Consider the following 7,500-nt stretch of genomic DNA (forward strand, 5'->3'; position numbering starts at 1 on the left):
AGTCTTGCAACAACATCACGAAGCTGATGTTGAAATCTTCGCGATGAAAAATAAACGAGTCATCATTCAAAATGCTGTAGTGGGAATGCAGAGTGCCGATGCTGTCCGTGTGTGCACCAGGGCAAGCGCCTGGAAATCGGCAAGAAAAATATTAGTATAACTCCATTGTGTGAAATATCGTTAAAGGGGGACCTGCCTCGGTCGAGGCTTGAAGAATGTTCCTCTGGCCTTCAGCCTTCAGGGTCAAAAGAGACGGGTCCTTCGTCTTAATACACTTTTGCCGGTTGAGTGTTATGCAAGGACAGTGTTTTTTGAGAAAACATTCTTAAAAGGCATTTTAAGAGTCCCAGTGCTGTACTAGGAGTTATCTGAGCCTGTGAAGATCGGATTTAAAAAAAAAGGGGGGGGCGGGAGAACAATTATTTTAGCTGCTAAGTCAAATATGTTTGGCAAGATTACTAATATCCTGGTCTGCAGAATGCCCTGATATTGTATCATAGAAATAACATACAAAAATGTAAACTGATTGTAACCCAACATAATGAAACACATAAGCTACCTTAATAAGCCAGGGCAGCAATTGGCCACTTATAATAGTATAGTGGCCTTGGAGTGCTACCGCTTGGCCTACCATTACTGCTACTACTGCTACTAGTCCAGCTGCTGTTCATTCATAAAAGCCACTAAAATACATACTACATTATTAATAAAATAGTGTTTCATCCCTTAAGCGGCAGTACTAGCAGGGTGTTTCTGTAGTTAAAATGTGCAGTCTGTAAAATCTATTGTAGGGAGGGATCACACGGTGAGGTTTTAAACACTTCCACTATTTTCTCGTCAATTCTTTGCACATACATCCTTTTTGAAGAGAGCACTAACATCGCCATTCGGGAAAACCTATTTCTTCTTGAGTGAAATGCAGAGATGCAGATGATATGATGACATCTGCTGTTAAGATCATCCAGTTTGAATTTACAACTGTAATTAGAAGACCTGTGATTTTATGGTAGTTATTTATGTCGGCGGATATAATTGGTCTCAGGGAGTTATTTGCCAACCCATGTGCAGATCGCATTTGTAGCGAAACATCTGTTTGGAAAAAATACAACTTGGGAAGGGGGACTTAATCAAAACTTTGAAGTTTTACAGCTCGCTTCTTGGATGATAAAGAACGTACTTATGGCAGGGCATTTTCTGCTAAAATGAAAAGTGACTTTCCGCCCACTTTCGGGTAGCCTAATTGAATATGGGCGCAGACGGCCAGGAAGAGCGGAGGGAAAGAGCGGTTTCGGGGGTTCAGGACCTCCGAGGTGCTGTAGTAGTAACAGACGCGGGGACATCCATCATATCTCATTGGCAACCTCACCGCATGTAGGCTATGTTGGGACATTTTTTACGGGCAGTTTGCTATAATGACAGGCATGTCTGGTTTCTTCGGTTCCTGAATCGTCATGCTTATCTCATTTGCTTGAAGAAACACCTCGACTTGTGCCAGGTTGGAGGTGACTTCAAACTTTTGATGTGGGAATTAGAATTAGGCTACATAAACTAAGCTACTGTTAGGGCCATCAGTATTTCACTGAACAGCGTCCTAAAGTGTACATATCTTTTGTATTCTCTTCTCTCTCATTTCCAGATCAAGTTGGCTATGAAATTCAAAAGTTGTTGGGGATTTGTAGAGTTGATTGGCATGTGTCTGAAAGCGTCGAAGTGAAAAGTGAGCCGTTCATACGACCGTATTCAAATATGGGTATGAAACGTCAGCAGTGATTATGGCAATCATGACCCGTTAATCCCTGACCTCTAGAACGGAGGGTGATTAGAGCTCTGTGCACGCGATCCCCCAGTGGAAAGCACGAGAGTGGAAGGCTCCTTTACTGTGGTAACTCTTATTTCGTTTTGTGACGCTGCAACTTTAACGAAAACGTGCCAAAATATATCTCTATCAAAACTCAAAGGCAAACATCTACACATTACTTTATAGTTGCTCATTTAAATAATCGGTAGTCACTCTCACTGCACAGCAAGTTTTATGTGGATTGACATAATCATATGTTGAATCAATTATAATTACAAAATGCACATTTCGTAATTTGTCAGTCTTGGTTTAATGGCAACCCCATGTTTTCTCTTCATCAAAATATGAGTCTCAAAACGTTTAACACATTTTAGAGATAGATTTTGAGGGGGAGTATTGCAGTAGGCTCGGGGTTTTGGTGAACACCACAAGAAAAGTTTAGGCTACTGTAGCCTACATGGTCTTTTGTATTCTAATTGGCGCACCAGATTTGCTCGTTAGGATTCATTTCTCAGTAGCCTAACTAAGTGATGTTATTGTTCATTTTATTTTATTGAAATGTTGCGAAGATATTTGTTGGGCATATATCCTCATCGATTTCTGTAGCTAGATTACAACACATGAGGGAATTAAGCATTATTAGGTTCTGAAGTGTTTTAGCAACAACAACAAAAAAAAATCCGGCTTGTTTTGCTTGTGAAAATGAAAGGCCGCGCTGTGGGCTGGTCGGAAGGGCTGAGGTGGGTCGGGGCGTAGCCAGTCACATTTATATTTTATGCTGCTTTATCCAGTCAAATATCCCCTTACAAAGTCTGCTGAAACTGAAATTGAAATGTGGCTATTAAGTATCTCTCTCTCTCTCTCTCTCTCTCTCTCTAAGAGTGTGTGTGTGTGTGCGCGCGCGCGTGTGTTAGAGTGGGAGAGAGAGTTTGTGCATGTTAAGTCTATCAATATGTCTTATACAAATTTCATGTAAGTCAGAAAATATGTTAATTTAAATTTAAATGAACATTCAAAACAGGCATGGCAGGAAGAACTAATAAAGTTGACGATCCTTGTCTTAATTCTAGATTAAATAAAAACAAAAAAATAACATGTCGACAAATTAATATAGTTTTCCCCTTGAGGAAAAAATATATTTTCAGTTAGAAAAAGAAAATTGATGCAAGCCTTATGGGTCGTGTCTAGAGAATTTATTTGAGTAAAGGCTGCGCCATTCAATATTTTAGCAATATCTTAATAATTATAAGTGTAGGCCTATCATAATTTCAGACGAATTTAAATTGTCCATAGCACCAAGTTATCATGTGGTTGTTGGGACAATTGCTTTGTGTCTTGACATAAGCAGTTAAAATATGTGCACTTTTGAAATTATTTCTTTTTTGTGGCTATTTTCCCTGGCGACCTTATGCGTTTATTTCCAAACAGTGCCGGACTGAACCAGATGTTGCCGTGCATCTCGCGGAGCGGCGGAAGAATGAAGTGCTCACGAGAGAGGACCTGTCGCTTTTGCCTTCGCTGAGAAGGGGGAAATGATGGTATCGATAGCATGATCTCATCACTATTACAGATGCACTTTGCTGTGAAAACAACAGACGGGTCTGTATGGACACATCTGTGCGCAGTATGGGTAGCATTGGTTACAGTTTCACTCTTTTATTTCCCTCCTCCTCTTCCTCTCCCTTACTCTCTCTCTCTCTCTCTCTTTCTCTCTTTCTCTGTCTGTATCCTGTGTGTTGGTGTGCGCGCGTGTCTGTCTGCGCTTGCACCAAAGTGGTTCAGACAGGTCCCGTGGGATGTCTGCCGCAAATCGGCATAAAATGCCACGCAAGCTCTGAAATGGTTTCTAGTGGTGTGAAAGGTGAAGACTGAAACCTTGGGAGAAAAAGCTGTCGTGGGTAGCGGCCGTAAGTCCCGTCACAAGGCCGTCGCTTTTGTCAGCTGCCTGTGAAGAAAAGGGAATTAACTCCAGGCGCGTCCATATCGCAATCAACGCTTATAGTTCTTACAACGCGTTCCCGAGGCACATGAGCCGCATAACCTTTGACTTTCTGATTTGCCTGGATTACTAAAGTAAATGAACAATTTTGTGTGAAAGGGAAGGACCATGCAGAAGAAGCATGTTAACATAAATAATCTTCTTAGTAATTGGTCTGTGTCCTATTGTGTCATTTTTCGATTAGGCATGCCTCGAGAGGGAGTACAGAAATACAAACCCTAGTCAGCCGATTTACCATATTTATCATATTTATCAAGCTGTCTCAAGCGTGTTTTCAAACAGTGAAATCCATCCCAAATGAGCAGAGAGATGCCAACGTACACCCCGCACGCAAAGCCGTCTGTTTGTGTGCAGAAGGTCCAATGGCATACGTAAGCTCACCTTTGATCCGACGTAAACATGTGAGCCCCCCCACTCTGTGGTTGTGCGAAACGGACCAGAGGCAACTCATTCAAAGTTAAACAGAGAGGGGAAAAAACAGGAAGAATTTCCTCTGGCTCCGGGCAAAACAGCCGCGTCCGCTCTCACCTTCCACAGACACTGGCCAAACTGCAAATTCTTTCCCCTATATGGCCAAACCATTCATATTTTAAGGGGCTCTCGTCGACTCGACTGTTCCGAATCTATATTTTATATTCAGCAGATAAAATTGTGTGTAGTTTTGTCACGGGAGTCAAATATAACAAGGTTTAAGCATGAGTTATGTGAAGTATACAAAGTATGCCGGGACTCTGTGAAGTTCTGTGCGCTACTGACGGGCGACTACGCACCAATTTGATCAAATGGTGAGCCCTCAGCCCTCTCGGCTCAGTTCCTTTTAACGGTCTTCATGCATTGTTTATCTGCATTAGCAGGGCGTTATTAAATAATTACACGCCAAACTCGCCAAATCCTGCTTTACGGCGCGCGCAGAGAACAGAGAGCACACCGAAGCCCCCGCTGGCTGCGCGCGCCTTAATGGCCAACAGATGTGGTGCTTCAGTAATTGATTTAACGTCATTCGAAATACACAGCGCTCTTAATTGTACGTTTACGCAAATTGAAGGGGGCATGATGAGTGTGCTTTTGACACATCATTCTACATTTTGTGCTTTTTAAAAAATGGCTTTTGTCGCCGACGCACCGCACGCACCGAATGCTACCTGTCACCGACATCTGAGCACCACATGCTCGTGCTCTGTTCATCCCCCGCTAACGTTTTCCCTCCTCTGTGCCTTTCTGCCTCCCCCACACACACAACATTCACAGACACCGTGTGCAGTAGAAGTGCAGAGCTTCATCGGTAGCCAACAAACCCTCATCCTTGTCTTCAGATGTAATCTTTGTTTTTCCAGCGTCGCTTCAATTATTGTGCGCTCTGTCCTTAGAGCCGCGTTTAGTTGGATCTGTGTACACGGGAAGGAAATTCATGCTTTATGCCGCTGGGACCCCATCGGGTGCCTGCTACACACCACTCTAAAAGCTGGTTGCTTTCGTTTGCATGAGAGAAAATTCCCAAGATTTCTATCGGCGAAATTAGCCGCTCACTGCAGTCACAGCTGAGAGATTGTTATCAGCAGCCGAACTGGTGAAGTTCTGAAATGCGATATCATTTGGTTCAGTCGGCTATATATGTCGGCCTTTGTGAAATGTTTGTTTCTGTGTACAGTCTAACGTAATGACAAGGTAAACTTATCTTGACACTTGTAATTAAGGGCCATTAGGACCGCAAAGCAATTCCAATAGGGCGCAATAGTTCAAGGGAATACTTCGGTGTCATATCCAAATTGCACTTCGAGTAAACCAATTTTCTCTTCGGGATGGTAAACACAGTCTTGACTCATTGGCCAGATAAAGAGAAAAAAGTGCACATGGAATATCACAAACATTTTCCCAAACTGCTACAGACGTCTAGGACAATTAGGAGCGTTTGGCTTTGAATGGCGGAGGAAATGGCTCTCCGTGCTGTGAAATGTCACCTAAATACACCCTGGGCGCGACGCCGCTCGTGGTGTTGGTCCAGTCTGCATCGTGTGTCACTGCATCGTGAGTCCACCCTACGAGCGGGCCTAACCTGCCCCTTTCAATATGAAATACACGACAATAGAATGAATTATGAGGCGTGCAATGTATTTGGTACAGTTTTAAAGAGGGGAAATGTTGGTGTTTATCATAACGCAAATGTGATAGTGTTATCTGCTATTGTTTTGCAGTGGTCTACTATGTAGTTTTGAACACGTGTGGTCACAATTAGTACGTCAACATTGTAGCCATTCTTTCGGGGAGAAAACATCTGGACAAATTCCTGTCAGCTGCGTGCAACTTCATGGTTTATTTGATTCAACTTTAAGGTCTTTTTACAGTTTGTTTGTTCACACATATCTATATTGCCTATCTAAACCGGCATTTGCCAGTTTAAAAGGATCTCAGCCGAGCAACCGTGAGAAAGGGCAGGCCCCAACCAACCGTGGCGTCACATCCAGAAATGCAACCAGTTGTGTGCGCACGGACTTTAACTCCGCTGTCGGTGTGTGTGAATTAAAACTATTTCACGCAGGGAGCCGACCCTCCTTTGCTGAAGAAAGGAAAACACTTGAGAATTTCACCTAATCCATACCCGCTGACGGGGTCGCACCGGACCGCGTGCGCAAATATTGGGGGTATTATATGCATTTCTCGATGTCTATCTTTGACCCGCGCGTTCCGCAAGGGAGGGGTGCGGGGTCTATTCCGCCTGTCTTTTTCCTTGCCAAGTTTTTTTTTTTTTTTTAGAAACGCAAGACAACTCAGAGTATGACGGGGTGCATTTACGGATCAATAAAAGATATCAACGAGCTGCGACGGAGCCGTGTTTACTTTAGAGGTCAGGCACCTCTCAGCTGTCAAAAAGTGAAAAGGAAAAAAAAAGAAATATGGAAAGTGCTTGCAGTCACTGCTGAAACCAGACACACAGACACACACTTTTCTTCTCTCTCTCTTTCACACACACACACACACACACACACACACACACACACACACACACACACACACACACACTTGGATAATCAACCCAACTATACAGGCAAATATATTATTTAGAATGTTTTTTAAAAGGTAAAAACACATAGTCAAGCCCTCCCCATGCATACACTAAAACACAAACACACACACACACACATACAGAAAAAAAAACTCAAATCCTGGCTGAGTTATGGGCCGCAGTGTGATACTATCTGGGTCACCGTGGGCGAGACAATGGGCCACAGCACCTCTGGTGCCCCTGGGGCAGTTTTACAGGGGCCGCGCAGAGTGCGGACTGCCCCCAACTTTTCTGCCTCACATCTCGGGGTGCGTTGCGGTGGGGGTCGGGGGTGGGGTAAGAGAAGGTCCACAGTGTCCACAGATGGTTCCGAGCAGCGCGTCCGCACTGTGATCTCTACCGCCGTTTATACTCTGTTTAGCAGACAGATGTTTCATCAGCCCGGGTGGCCCAGGTCAATATCACTCCCTGATAAGCAATTCTCCTCTTATGAGGTATTTCAGACAGATCCATGTTCTGAAGGGGCTTTCATTAACGTAATAAAATAACGTTTATTTTTAAGTTCATGAAGGTCCAGGGGAAAATTATGGCTGGTTGAAGACATATATCCCAGGATGCATCTTAATTGGAGAATATGTAGGTTAATTACAATTTACTTCATCTTTACAACATTTCACACAAGTTTATTTGACTGATGAGGGA

Source organism: Alosa alosa, chromosome 12 (assembly GCF_017589495.1).
Source record: "Alosa alosa isolate M-15738 ecotype Scorff River chromosome 12, AALO_Geno_1.1, whole genome shotgun sequence".
Taxonomy (NCBI): domain Eukaryota; kingdom Metazoa; phylum Chordata; class Actinopteri; order Clupeiformes; family Clupeidae; genus Alosa; species Alosa alosa.